A 15,769-nucleotide genomic window follows, 5' to 3' on the forward strand; every position below is an offset into this window, starting at 1 on the left:
TACAGCCAATGACTATATCCATGTTTTCCACATAGCCTTAGGGCCTTATCCAATTTCAGCAACCCCCACAAATCAAATGCGAACGTTCAGGTTCGGATGGACTCGAGCATGCTCGAGGTTCTCTCATCTCTACCTGCAATGGATGGTCTTGGACTTTATTTATCATTACTGCAAATAATAGCTTAATAGGAAGGTAATCGTTTAAAAGGAGTAATTTCTTTATGTGTAAAAGACAAATTAAGCAGTTGACTCTAGCAACCAGGTTCCAGCTCTTGTTTTTCCAATGACCCTTTAAATGAGAGTAGTAATCTGATTGATGTGGGCATTGGCCTCACTGCAAAGTGCAATTCGTGTTACTGCCAGGGAAAAAAAAAACAAATTAGAACCATTGGATCATGGCCATTTGGTGAAAGTCTTATGTTCTGATAACCTGAACTGACGGCATCACAGATAACTACACTGCTCACATAAAATAATGTATGCTGCGTTTACACGTAACGATTATCATGCGAATTTGCACGTTAACGATCAAATTAACGATAATCATACATGTAAACGCAGCGAACGTTCAAGCAATGAGCGAGAAAACGTTCATTTTGATCTTACAACATGTTCTAAAATCGTCGTTCGCAAAAAAATTCGCAGATCGTTCCGTGCAACCAGTCGTTCACCGATTTTACCTATGTGCGAGATAGGCTTAAACGATCGCAAAATGATTTTTCCGTACGATATATCGTTCCCTCTAAACGCTGATTGTTCTAAAAAAAAAAAACATTGTTCTTTCGATATTGTTAATTGTGCGATCGGGCGAATTATCGCTCCGTTTACACGCAGCATTAAACAACACAATATAACTCCAAGTAAATCAAACTTCTGTGAAATCAAACTGTCCACTTAGGAAGCAACACTGATTGCACAAGAGTATGTGAAATTGATTGTCAAAAGGAACAGATAACAGGTGGAAAGTATTGACAATTAGCAAGATGTACTCAATAAAGAAGTGGTTCTGCAGGTGGGGACCACAGACCACTTCTCAGTACCTATGCTTTCTGGCTGATGTTTTGGTAACTTTTAAGTGTTGGTGCTTTCACACTCGTGGTAGCATGAGACGGACTCTACAACCCACACAAGTGGCTCAGGTAATGCAGCTCATCCACGATGGCACATCAATGCAAGCTGTGTTTGTCAGCGTAGTGTCCAGAAGCTGAAGGCGCTACCAGGAGACAGGCCTGTACACCAGGAGTTGTGGAGGAGGCCGTAGGGGGACAACAGCCCAGCAGCAGGACCTCTACCTCTGCCTTTGTGTAAGGAAGAGCACTGCCAGAGCCCTGCAAAATAACCTCCAGCAGGTCACAAATGTGCATGTGTCTGCACAAATGTTAGAAACCGACTCCATGGGGGTGGTATGAGAGCCTGATGTTCACAGATGGGGGTTGTGCTCACTGCCCAACACTGTGCAGGACACTTGGCAATTGCCAGTGAACACCAGGATTATCAAATTCGCCACTGGCGCCCTATGCTCTTTACAGATGAAAGGTTCACACTGAGCCAATGTGACAGAGTCTGGAGAGCTATCTGCCTGCAACATCTTTTAGCATGACCAGTTTTGTAGTGGGTTAGTAATGGCATGGGATGGTATTTCTTTGGAGGGCTGCACAGCCCTCCATGTGCTCACCAGAGGTACCTCTGGTGAGCCTGACCGCCATTAGCTACAGATCGGCTAGATATAGATTGGCTTTTAGGAAAACTTGTAATTTGGAAATGGCCAGCTAGCATTTCATTTTTTAGCTCTTAGGTGGATAACCCCTTTCATGAATGCTGTATAGGTGCAGCAAGGTCAGGATTAGGGATGGTCCGAACCTGCCGAGGTTCGGGTTCGTATGAACCCGAACGCTCGGCAGCAGATTCCCGCTGTCTGCCCGCTCCGTGGAGAAGGCGGATACAGCGGGACTAACGCCTGGAAAACTGGGATACAGCCTATGGTTGTGGCTGTATCCCAGTTTTCCAGGCGGTCCTCCCGCTGGATCCGCCCGCTCCACGGAGCGGGCAGACAGCGGGAATCATTACCGAGGGTTTGGGTTCATACAAACCCGAACCGAACTCGGTTCAGACCATCCCTAGTCAGGATCCTTGTTTAAAAAAAAACCAAAAAACTCCAGGACACCCAATTACCAATGTCTAAGATGGGGGGATGCTATCTACTGGGGAGGGGGCTAATAGTGGGATTACCTGCAATGGATTGCCTATGCATATGGATGCACAGAAGGGGTCTAACTACAAAATGGAGACAAATAGGCTTAACTACTTTATAGAGGTACAAAGGGGCCTGACTACTATATAGGGGTACAAAGAAGGCCGAAGTACTATACAGACACACAGAGGAGGCTATCTTCTATATAAAGGCACAGATGAGGGCCTTTATACTGTAAGAGGGCATAGTGCCTTAAGTCTTACTAGGCTACTAGGCACTGTTACTGTGTGAAGCAGTACACATGGGGAGCTTGTAGGATGGTGCTGGTTGTTTGGTTTGCAGATTCGTTGAACATGAGTTGTGGCTTTGGAGAAGTCTTCTTAATGGCTAGGCCATAAGGAGAAAAAATGGAAAAGTGAGTGATTTTGATCAGAGAGGATATCACGTGTGAGTTACTGGATGTAACTGCACTGTAATCACATATATTGTTTGCAGAATCTGTGTACATTGGTATCTATCTCTATATATAGAGATAACATAGGGAAATAATGGGCATTGTATAGTGGATTTTTTTTTTTAGTAATGGATCACTAACGTCCGTTTTCAATTAAAATCAATGCAAACAATAGCCGTTGTTTCACACAATGTATTGAACTATGGCTGTTAAAATAATAATCGTGTCAATTATTTCCAGCCATTGTCCATAGACTTCAATGTCATTTCTATTTAAAATAACGGCCATTGTTTGATACCCAAAACAATGGCTGTTTTGAGTGCCAAATAACGGCCATTGTTTCTATGTTGTGTGAGAGTAGCTTTACAGCCACAGCGCACTGATTGGCTCACCGCAAGGAGATGCCAGGAGGCCCCAAAGCAAGCAGGAGCGTAGAGCAGGTAATGTATGCTCCGGGGCTGCGGGGGTTAACGGCACAGAGTTTAACATATCTTTGCAGTGAGAAATCCGCTGCGGATACGTTGTGTGTGAAGGTACCCGCACAGCATATTTTATGGAAAAATGAAGTGTCTTTATTGGTGTTGCAAACAAAAGTCTATCAATTATTTTTTTTCACCTCTGTAAGTGAAAAAATTAAAGCTTTATGGCTTGTTAAAAAACAAAAAATAAACTAAAACTCCCAGCATACCTAAGGGCTGGGCATTTGAGAGTTGTGATTAGACTGAAAGCTTCTTATTCACGGGAGTTGTGGACACCGATCCAGCTAAATCCAAGATAGAACATGTTGAAAAGCTTGGTTATACACAGAAGAATCAGTGAGGTACACAGGGTCAGGCATAAGCAAGGCACTGGTCATATACAGGATACTGGACACAGAATACAAGTACAGATACCATTGCAGTAGCAATACTATTTAGTTGCTCAGGCACCAGTTAGTGGGCAGAGTCACCTAAGCAGATGAAGCCAGATGGGTATAAGTGGAGGAGACCTAGAGGTGCTTACTAGCTCTTTAACCCCTTAACGACCCATGACGTATCTCATACCTCATGCGCCGTTAGGGGGGTTCAGAGAGGGGCCGCACCGCGACTCTGGGTGCTATGTGTAGCCCGGGACCGCGGCTATTAACGGGTGCAGCCGATCGCCGATCCCGCTAGTAAGGACATTTAAATGCAGCTGTCAGACATCTAATGGCGGGATCTCCCCTCTGTGGTGTGATCTGATGGATCGGTGCTATATAATGCATATAAAGTGATCTCTATAGGAGATCAGTGTAGTTGTATTAGAAGTCACCCAGGGGGACGTTTAATTAATGTGTATGTTAAAAAAATATATATTAATAAAAAATCCCCCCCTTTTCCCATTTAATAAATAAATTTGGTATTGCCGCGTGCGTGATCGGCCAAACTATTAAATTATCACATTCCTGATCATGCATGGTAAACGGCATAAGCGCAAAAAAATTTGTAATAAGTGATCAAAAAGTCACATATACACAATCAAGGTATCGATAGAAAGTACACATCATGGCGCAAAAAATAACACCTCACACAGTCCCATAGACCAAAGGATAAAAGCGTTATAATGATGGAAATTAAACAATTTTGAGGAACATTCAGTTTTTTTAAAGATTTTAATCTTTTAAAAGCAGTCAGATAAAATAAAAGTTATGCAAGTTGCATATCATTATAATCATAACATCTTGAGGAACATATGTAACATGTTAGTTTTACCATAGGATGAACGGTGTAAACACAAAACGCCCCCCAATAAAAAAATAAATTGTGTTTTATTTTCAATTGCACCACACACATAATTTTTTTTCTGATTTTACAGCATATTTTATGCAAAAATTAAGTCTGTCATTGCAAAGTACAATAAGTGATGCAAAAGGGCTCATGTGGGTCTCTAGGTGAAAAAATACAAGGGCTATGGTCTTTCCAACGAAAGAGAAAAACTAAAAATTGGCTCAGACCTTAAGGTGTTAAGTTACAGCCAGTGCACTTGTGCAGCACCTAGAGGGCAGATCAGTAACTGCAGCCATGATGGAAGCAGCAAGAGAGTCACCAGCAGAGATGATGGAGGCAGACAGTGGGGAGCTAAAGCACCGAATGTGACCTGACAGTGAGTGCCATGACGCACTACACGCTGGCGGGAGTCAGTCACCAGCGTTAGTCAGGATGTCAATTTTCACTAGTTCTTCATTGATGGGCCCCCAGGATCAGTTCCCCTGGTGGGCCTCAGGTACTCCAGACAGACACTGATGCACCATGTTATGCCAGTGCAAGGTGTGAGGGAACAGCTCATGCAAGGGATTCAGATTGCTTTGCAGCACATAGCATGAAGGAGGCTCTAATATAGTGAATTAAAGTGTATCTGTCATGACATATAACAAATAAAAACACCAGTAAATATATAGTTAAAGGAGAAGTCTGGGTAAAGACTTTCTATTCCAAAACTGATGGGAGGAAGGTGGGTACTTACCTTCCTGGCTACAGTGCTGGGGTCCGCTGTCCTCCGGTCCCCAGACGCTTCTAGGTCTAAGTGGGATCTGCTATGTGACGTGTCAGGCCTGCCCAGCCAGCCAGTGGCAGAGGTGGACTCTTCCTACAGCTGCTGATTGGCAGAGCAGTGAAGTTCCAAGTTCCCTCTAAAGACCAGGAAGCAACCAGAGAGGAGGACAGTGGACCCCAGTGCTGGAGTCGGGGTGGTAGTGCATGTTAATCGGTTCACCCACCCCCTCCCTGTCTTGAAAAAAAAGTCAGGACTTCCTTAATGCTTGCCTTATGTATGGTGTCCATTTTGATTTGAATATCACAGCTCCAGGGGCCCTTTTAATGCCCCATTGTGCTGCTCATGCTTCTGCATTTCACTCTGAGCCGGAGGGTGGGCCTTTTTTATCAGTTTACTCATATGTAGCAGTGCACGGCTGTTGGACAATCAGCATTCATCTTTATTGGGCTACTGACATCACCTGTATGCAGAATAAGCATTATGCACTTTATATGTAGGGAGTCAGAAATTATAGTCTGATGTGATAAAATATAAACATAGGAGCAGTATAATTGGATGAACTGTAGTGATTTATTTATGAATCATGTACCATAATTTTGTTGATCTGTATATATCATGTCATAACTTTGGGAAAAGCCACAAAATATGGTCTGATGTTGGATGAACTGTAAAAATACAATGAACCATGTATTGTAACTTTTCCCATCTGTCTAGAATACATCATGCTATAAGTCTTAATTAATTGTGGCAGGTTTGATACATGTATGTAATCTATATGTTCTCTCTATAATTTATGCTAATTTGACACATAGGGTGTTTGTGATGCAGATATGCACTTAAAGGAGAAGACCGGCATTTTTTTTTTAATTAAAGTATTGTATTGCCCCCCAAAAGTTACAAATCACCAATATACTACACTTATTACGGGAAATGCACATAAAGTGCTTTTTTCCCTGCACTTACTACTGCATCAAGGCTTCACTTCCTGGATAACATGGTGATGTCACGACCCGAGCTGTGGGGGCTGTGGCTGCTGGAGAGGATGATGGCAGGGGGACACTGAGGGACACAGGGCACTGAAGGGACACTGAGCATCCCTCTGCCATCATCCTCTCCAGCAGCCACAGCCCGCACAGCTCTGGGAGTTGGGTTGTGGCTAGAGATGAGCGAACCTCGAGCATGCTCGAGTCGATCCGAACCCGAACTTTCGGCATTTGATTAGCGGTGGCTACTGAAGTTGGATAAAGCCCTAAGGCTATATGGAAATCATGGATATAGTCATTGGCTGTATCCATGTTTTCCAGACAACCTTAGAGCTTTATCCAAGTTCAGCAGCCCCAGCTAATCAAATGCTGATCGTTCGGGTTCAGGTGGACTCGAACCCGAACCTGGTTCGCTCATCTCTAGTCGTGACATCACCATGTTATCCAGGAAGTGAAACCTTGAGCATTTCCCGTAATAAGTGTAAATTGGGGATTTGTATAACTTTTGGGGGGCAATACAATACTTTCATAAAAATTGTCATCGGACTTCTCCTTGAACCCCTGAAGGACAGAGCCTGAAATGGCCTTAATGACAGAGACAAATTTTATGAAAATGACCTGTGTCACTTTAGTCATTAATAACTTCGGGATGCTTTTACCTATCTGGCTGATTCTGAGATTGTTTTCTCGTGACATATTGTACTTTACATTTCTGGTAAATTGGAGTCGATATTTATAACGAATATTTATGAAAAAACCCCAAATAACGTGAAAAATTGTGAAAAAAAGCATTTTTCCAACTTTGAAACTTTTTTGCTTATACAGAAAATGGTTATGCCACATAAATTATATATTAAATAGCATTAGCAACATGTGTACTTTATGTTGGCGGCATTTATTAAACTCTCTTTTATTTTTTTTAGACAATAGAAAACTTAAAACATAAGCAGCAAATTTCCAAATTTTCTGTAAAATTTCAAAATCAGATATTTTTAGGGACCTGTTCAGGTTTAAAGTGTATTTGAGGGGCCTGTATGTTAGAAAGCCCCACAAAGCACCCCATTTCAGAAACTGCACCCCCCAAACTCTGCAAAAGCACATCCAGAAAGTGTTTTAACCCTTTAGGAGAGTCACAGAAATAAAAGCTAAGTGTGTAAGAAATTAGAAAATTTTAATTTTCTGTGCAGAGATTTTATTGTAATCCAATATTTTTCATATTTATAAACTTATTACCAGAGACATTCACCCCAATATGGATTGCCCCGTTTCTGCAGTTTATAGAAATACCCCATATGTGGCCCTAATGCATTGTTTGACGGAACCACAAGCCTCAGATACAAAAGAACCCCTAGTGAATTTCAATGGCTCTGTTATATTTGGTCATTTCTGACTGTACCACTTCAGGTTGGCAGAGGCTCTGGGGTGCCAAAACATAAAAAAACACCCCTAAAGGGACACCATTTAGAAAACTAGACCCCTCAAGGAATGTAACAAGGGGTGCGGTGAGCATCTGGACCCCACAGGTGCTTCACAGATTTTCAGAACAATGTGGTGTGAAAAAAGAAAAAAGTATTTTTTACACTATAACGTTGTTCTAGCCTTTAATTTTTCATTTTCACAATGAGATAAAAGGAAAAAAAAACACAATGCGTGTAGCGCAGTTGCTCCCGAGTACAGAAATACCCCACATGTGGACATAACGCGCCATGTGGGCGCAGGGCAAGCCTCCGAAGGGAAGGAGCGCCATTTGGATTTTGGAGGCTGGATTCGGCCAGAAAGGATGATGAACGCCATGTCGCATTTACAGAGCCCTCGTGCTGCCAAGACACTTGAAACCCCCCACAGACCCCATTCTGGATTCCCATTAAGGAATCTGACAAGGGGTGCAGTGAGCATATGGACCCCACTGGTGACGGGCACAAATGTGGAACAATGTTACGTGAAAGGGAAATTTTTAATTCTCTCACTTTCACGGCACAAATGTGCCCGTCATCAAGGGGTCCATATCCTCACTGCACCCCTTGTTCGATTCCTAGAGGGGTATAGTGTTTTTTTCTCTTTTAACCCCTTGTGAAAATGAAAAATTTAAGGCTAAACCAACATTATAGTGTAAAAAATGTAATATTTAATTTTCACGCCACATTGTTCCACATTTGTGCCCGTCACCAGTGGGGTCCATATGCTCACTACACCCCTTGTAACATTCCCTAAGGGGTGTAGTTTCCATAATGGGGTCACTTGTGGGGGGTTTCAACTGTCTTGGCAACACAGGGGCCTTTTAAATGCAACATGGCCCTCGAAATCCATTCCATTCCAAATCCAGCCTCCAAAAACCAAATGGTGCTCCTTCCCTTTGGAGGCTTACCCTGCACCCACATGGCGCTTTATGTCCACATGTGGGGTATTTTCATACTCAGGGGAAATTGCTCTACACATTTTGTGTTTTTTTTTTATCTTTTAACCCCTTGTGAAAATAAAAAAAATCAAGACAAGATCAATGATTTAGTGTAAAAATTAAGCATTTTTTACTCTAAATGTTGGTCTAACCTTGATTTTTCCCATTTCCACAAGGGGTTAAAAAAGAAAATGAATGCAAAAAGTGTAGAGTAATTTCCCCTGAGTACGAAAATACCCTACATGTGGACATTATGTGCCATATGGGCACAGGGCAAGCCACCAAAGGGACAGAGCGCTATTTAGAGGCTGGAATGGAGGATGGAGGCCATGTTGCAATTACAAAGCTCCTGTGCTGCCAGAACAGTAGAAACCCCCCACAAGTGACCCCATTATGGAAACTACACCCCATAAGGAATCTAACAAGGGGTGCAGTGAGCATATGGACCCCACTAGTGACGGGCAAATTTGTCGAACATGTGCCAGGAAAATAAAAAATACCATTTTCCTCATTTTCACGTCCCAAATGTGGCCGTCACCAGGGGGCCATATCCCTGCTGCCCCCCTTGTTAGATTCCTTATGGGGTGTAGTTTCCAGAATGGGGTCACTTGTGGGGGGGTTTCTACTGTCCTGGCCGCACAGAGGCTTTGTAATTGCATCATGGCATCCTCTAATGGGAATGGCGGCCATACCTATTTAGCTGGGGAAAAGGGACAATTCTAATTTATTTGGGGGTGTTAGGCCAATTATTAGTTTATAAGGTTGAAAATGACAGGTGTCCATCAAATTCAACCTGTGTTGATCCAGAGGAAGGCAAAAAAAACCCTCGTGAGGTAGACAACAGTAGCCTCATCACTGGGAAAAAATTCCTTACCGACTCCATAATGGCGATCAGAATAATCCCTGGATCAACGTGACCCCTGAAATAGGAATAAGGGACGGAATTTAGACAATGTAGAACTCCAGTGACGTGTAGTACGCCTTAAAGCGATCCTGTATGCAGAGGCCGGGGTGATCAGGACAGGCGTCACACTGGAAAATGGTGTCCTTCCTGATCCCCCTGGTACGCCACACTCTGCTCTTCTTCTGGGGTCTCCCGTTCTCCTGTGTGGGGGACGTCACCTGGAAAATGTTGTCCTGGTGTGATATGGGGTCCTTCATATCCAGAAGCGCTGGGTCCGTTCCATGGCTGCTAAATATTAGGGCTCTATTACTGCTTCTGATATTTTCGGATCGTGCCGCAAGCTACAGTAGCTCGGGCAGCGAGGGACCGGAAGAGGGGGTGCTGGTATAAAAGTTATCCCCGTACAGGTGGTAACCTTTATCCAGCAGTGGGAAGATCAGTTCCTGAACGATCTTCCCACTAACTCCGAGGATTGGAGGGGGGGGGGGGGCATCTGGGGGCTGGATTCGGGTGTCCCTTCCTTTATACACTCTAAGGGTACGTGCACACTGCGGAATCGCGACAGATACCCCTTTACGCATTCCGCAGCTGGCACCCACCGGCAGACTGATGCAGGTGTGCGTCTCCGTCCGTGTCATAGACTGCATTCTATGCACGGGCGGATTCCGCTCTCCGACCAACGTATTCTTTGGATGGACGATGGAATCCGCCTGTGAATAGAATGGAGTCTATGACACGGGTGGAGACGCGCGCCCACATCAGTCCGCCGGCAGGTGCCAGCTGCGGAATGCACAAAGGGTTATGCTTCGCTATTCTGCAGTGTGCATGTACCCTAAATCTGTAAGTGTACCCTGAGGTACACTCACAGAGTTTGGAGAATTTCACGCCATACTGTCATCTCTTATTGGGACGGTACTGGGGGAAAAGACGTGTCTGGGGGGCAGCGTACGCTACGCTACCCCCAGACACGTCACTGGATGATGAGGATGAATGGAGGAACGAAGGATCCCCCCATTCAACATCACTGGCTGTTTCAGTGTCGGAGGCAATAATAGCGTATGCGTCTGATACCGAAAACACCCTGGGGGCCATCTTTATACCGGGACTAGTATATGGGGTATGTAAATGTGTTCTGGTGTAGTGTAAAACTTTATTTTGTGTAGTGTGGTTTAATGTAGTGTTTTTTTTACGTTTTTTTTTACAGTAAGAAAAAATATACCTACGCCAAGAAAGGAGCTGCTGATAAATGCCGCACTTATGTGCGGCACTTATCAGCAGACAGTGGCGGTAGGATATAGGGGGGGAAAACGCCCCTATGCCAAAAAGGAGGAGTTGCTGATCAGCAGCGTACTTACGTGCGATGCTGATCAGCACTCATCGGCATTAGGGCGAATAAAAAGAAAAAAAAATTTGGAAAAAAAAAGAAACTTTTTACCCTAAAGCAAATGATCAGTGTATAATATACACTGATCAGCCGCTAGGGGGCAGTAGAATGGAGCTGGCGGAGATGGCCGAAGATGGGGGCGACGGAAAAGCTCGAAGAGCCGAAGATTCCCGACGAAGACCGGACGAACCCGGAAGTGGCGGCGAAGAGGAGAAGAGGACGCACGGGACCGCGAATCTTCGTTCCGGAGGCCAGGATCAGGTGAGTATGGTACACCTGCACCACACACACCTGTTCTGCACCCCTCAGCTACCTAGCTGAGGGGTGCAGAACCCGGACGGACACTTTTTAACTGTTAGATCGCCGTGATGGGCCAGCCAGTACTGGCCGGCCTATCATGGGGGTGGCACCGGCGCCATCTTTGTTGGGGACACTAATGGCGATTGGTGCTGTCCCGGACAGCACCAATCGCCATTGCTTTCCGGGTCACCGATGACTTGGAAAGCTGTATCCAGCTGCTATCGGCTGATCTGTATTGATCAGCCGATAGCAGCGATCGTCGGCACGGGGGGGGGGGGGGGTTAATCACCCCCCGTGCCGACGAGCAGAGATGGCCTGCTATACATTATAGCAGGCTATCTTCCCCGACCGCTGTGTCGTTAAGCGGTTAATGTTCACATTTTGTTATATGTGTTTTAATCTGTAGCACTATGAATAAGGTGTCAAGAGCCTAGTAACCCTAGTGTATCTTGAGCTAGCATTCCTCTGACCTGTTTATTCTGTTTTCCCGACCTCTGGCTTTTGTACTTCGACTATTCTTTTGAACTCTGATTTTGTACTGTAGTTGCCCGCTTGTTGCCGACTTAGCTTTCCTGACTATTCTCCTTTGTGTTGTTTGTCTTATCTTGTCCTGTGTCTCACTTGCGACAGTGTAAGGAACGTCGACAAGTTGTCCGCAGTGTCCCTAGTAACTGTCTGAGGCAAGCAGGTAGGGATAGCTGGGGTGGGTGCGAGTTGCAGGATTGCACTTGTCTTTTGTTTCCCAGTACCCTACCTGACATTTTCACAGGCCACCATACATTTTTTACCAGGTGAAGGCATGAGCACCGATAACTCGGTCGCCGACCGCCTGGAAGCTTTGACCACTCAGCTGGAGGTTGATTGGTGGCACGTCTTGCTAGTCGGGTTGATGCTATAACTACTTCTGCTTCCCCGTCTGCTGCGACGCCCCAATCCTCAGCTGAAGCTCCAGTCCAAGTAGTGAAGCATAAAACCAAGATGCTGTTGCCCGACAGGTTTCAGGGTGACACTGGTAGATTTCGGATATTCAGGGAGTCTTGTATTCTGTATTTCAGACATAATCCCTTTCTGTCTGGTGCCGAGAGGGTGGCCCTTATGGTTTCACTACTCCAGGGACCACCTCAGGACTGGGCTCTATCTCTCCCTGCGGGGGCTCCCGAGTGGAATTCAGTAGAAATATTTTTGATGTCCCTAGGCCAAATCTATGATGATCCCAACCGGGCCGCAGTAGCGGAATCTCATCTTCTGTCCATCCAGCAGGGGCGCCGCACTGCAGAGGAATACTGTGCAGAGTTCCGCCAATGGTGCACCCTGACTGGATGGCCAGATTCCCCACTTAGAACTCTTTTTCAACAGGGACTGTCTGATGCCATTAAAGACGCTATGGTTAGCCATCCCACTCCCAACTCTCTCAGTGACTATATGACTCTTGCTGTCACCATTGACCGTAGACTGAGAGAGAGAAAACGAGAAAAATCAGGGGCAACTACAGCACAGCCAGGTCCTATTCAGTCTCTCAAACAATCTGCTATACTTCCTGCACCTGCTGCATCCCATCCACAGGAGAAAGATGAACCCATGGTCCTGGGTAACACGACTGCCAGAAGGAAGTACAGATTGGAGAACTCCTTGTGCCTGTATTGTGGCAAGTCTGGTCACTTCCTAAAGTCCTGTCCGGTGAAACCACCTCGGAGGTCAGAAAACTCCAGTGCCTGAGTGATGGTCCGGAGGGTCACTCAGGCACCCAGGTACCTCCAAGAAATGTTGAAAAATTTTTATTACCGATTTTCTTGTGTTACAATGGTCTTTCTGTCATGGGTACTGCCATGGTGGACTCAGGGGCAGCTCTAAGCTTTATCAAGGCATCGATAGCCCACTCCTTTGGTCTTCAATTAGTGCCATTGTTTTATCCATTTTCTGTAGCTGTAGCTGATTCCAACCTTTTAAAGAATGGATCAGTGAAGTTTCGCACCCTTGAAGTCACCATGCAGGTGGGATGTCTCCACCAGGAGCAATATTCATTTTTTATTTTGGAGCATTTGGCAGCTGATATCATTTTAGGGTTGCCATGGTTACGTCAACATAATCCTGTGTTTGACTGGAGAACCACAGAACTCGTCAAATGGGAAGATTCTTGTGGCCCTCACCTCTCTTCTGTAGTACCTATTGTTTGTTCTCTTCGAGACTCATCCCAAGTTTCTGATTTCATTTCAGACTATGTTGATGTATTTAATGAAGCTGTTGCGGATGCTCTACCTCCTCACCACCCATATGACTGTGCCATTGATCTCGTGTCTGGGGCCAGGTACCCTAAGGGTTGCATTTTTAATCTTTCCCCCTCAGAGCGAGAGTCAATGCGCACATACATTCAGGACAGCCTGAAAAAAGGACACATTAGACCCTCTGTGTCCCCTATGGGCGCGGGATTCTTTTTTGTCAAAAAGAAGGATGGTGGGCTACGCCCCTGTATCGATTACAGAGAACTCAATAAAATTACTATCAAAGATATGCACCCCCTTCCTTTGATCAATCAGGTGGTGGGCGCTCACTGGTTCTCTAAAATCGATTTACGCGGTGCCTACAACCTGATCCGGATCAGGGAGGGGGATGAATGGAAGACTGCATTCAATACTCCTGAGGGACATTTTGAGTACTTAGTTATGCCCTTTGGGTTGAGCAACACTCCTGCTGTCTTCCAGAGATTTGTCAATGACATTTTTCGAGATTTATTTGGTCAGTACGTGGTGGTGTACCTTGATGATATTCTGATTTTCTCTTCTGATTTGGAATCCCATGTGAAACATGTACGAGAGGTTTTGTCCAGGTTACGGAAAAACCGTCTTTGTGCTAAAATGTCCAAATGTTTGTTCGGGGTAAAGGAAATAGGTTTCTTGGGGTACATCATCACCCCCGAATCAGTTCAGATGGACCCCAAAAAAGTTATGGCAGTTCAAGAGTGGGCAAGGCCTACCACTCTGAAAGAACTACAGAGATTTCTTGGATTCTCTAACTTTTATAGAAAATTCATCAGGAATTTCTCAATTATTGCCAAGCCTCTCACCGATCTCACTAAAAAGGGTCCAAACCTTATTAAGTGGTCTCGGGAGGCAGAAGTTGCTTTTAAACAACTTAAGAATAGCTTCTCCTCCACTCCTGTGTTGGTACATCCTGACCCCGAACTTCCATTTGTCATTGAGGTTGACGCATCCGAGTCTGGTGTTGGGGCCGTTTTGTCACAAGGTAGGGAACCATATACCAATATGCGTCCGGTAACCTTTTTCTCCAGGAAATTCTCCAATTCTGAACATAATTACGATGTCGGCAATATAGAACTATTAGCCATTAAATGGGCCCTGGAAGAATGGAGACATTTCCTGGAGGGGGCCCGGCATCAGATTACTGTCCTCACGGATCACAAAAATCTGTTATATCTGGACAAGGCCAAGAGATTGAATCCCCGACAGGCTTGCTGGGCACTCTTTTTTACCCGCTTTGATTTTGTGGTTACTTATCGCCCGGGTGATAAAAATGTTAAAGCCGACGCCTTGTCCAGAAGTTTTGGTGACAGTAAAATTATTAAGGAAAAACCTAAAACTATCTTGACCCCGGGTACAGTACTTTCTGGCGTGACTGTGGATATTGCCAATGCTATCCTGAACTCTCAGGGGAGTGCACCAGCTGGTGGTCCTCCCGGTAAATTGTTTGTGAATTTGAGGTTAGAGGTTCTTAAAGAGATTCATGCTTCTAATCTGGCAGGTCACCCTGGGATTGCTGGGACTAGTTACTTGCTGTCTCGCTCATACTGGTGGCCCAAGTGGCAAAAGGATGTATCTGAGTATGTTAAAGCTTGCAAAACATGTGCTCGGGCAAAAACCCCGAGATCCCTACCAGAAGGTTTGCTGCAACCTATGCCTTTGCCTTCTCGTCCATGGTCCCATCTGTCGATGGATTTTGTCACTGATCTACCTCCGTCACAGGGAAAAAACGTATTGTGGGTGGTGGTGGACCGTTTCAGCAAAATGTGTCACTTAGTAGCTCTGAAAAAACTACCTAATGCTAAAACATTGGCCAGATTGTTACCACACCTGACCAATACCGCCATACTGTGACTGGATAACACTGCCAGACCTGACCAATACCACCATACTATGACTGGATAACACTGCCATACCTGACCTGACCAATACTGCCATACTGTGACTGGATAACACTGCCATACCAGACCTGACCAGTACCGCCACACTGTGACTGGATAACACTGGCACACCAGACCTGTTCAATACCGCCATACTGTGACTGGATAACACTGCCATACCAGACCTGACCAATACCACCATACCGAGACTGGGTAACACCGCCACACCAGACCTGACCAATACCACCATACTGTGACTGGATAACACCATCATATCAGACCTGACCAATACCGCCATACTGTGACTGGATAACACCGCTATACCAGACCTGACCAATACCACCATACCATGACTGGATAACACCGCTACACCAGACCTGACCAATACTACCATACTGTGACTGGGTAACACTGTCATACCAGACCTGACCAATACCACCATACTATGACTGGAAAAAACTGCTATACCAGACCTGACCAATACCGCCATACTGGCAAGTCTGAACGGGAGG

Source organism: Dendropsophus ebraccatus, chromosome 2 (assembly GCF_027789765.1).
Source record: "Dendropsophus ebraccatus isolate aDenEbr1 chromosome 2, aDenEbr1.pat, whole genome shotgun sequence".
Taxonomy (NCBI): Eukaryota; Metazoa; Chordata; class Amphibia; order Anura; family Hylidae; genus Dendropsophus; species Dendropsophus ebraccatus.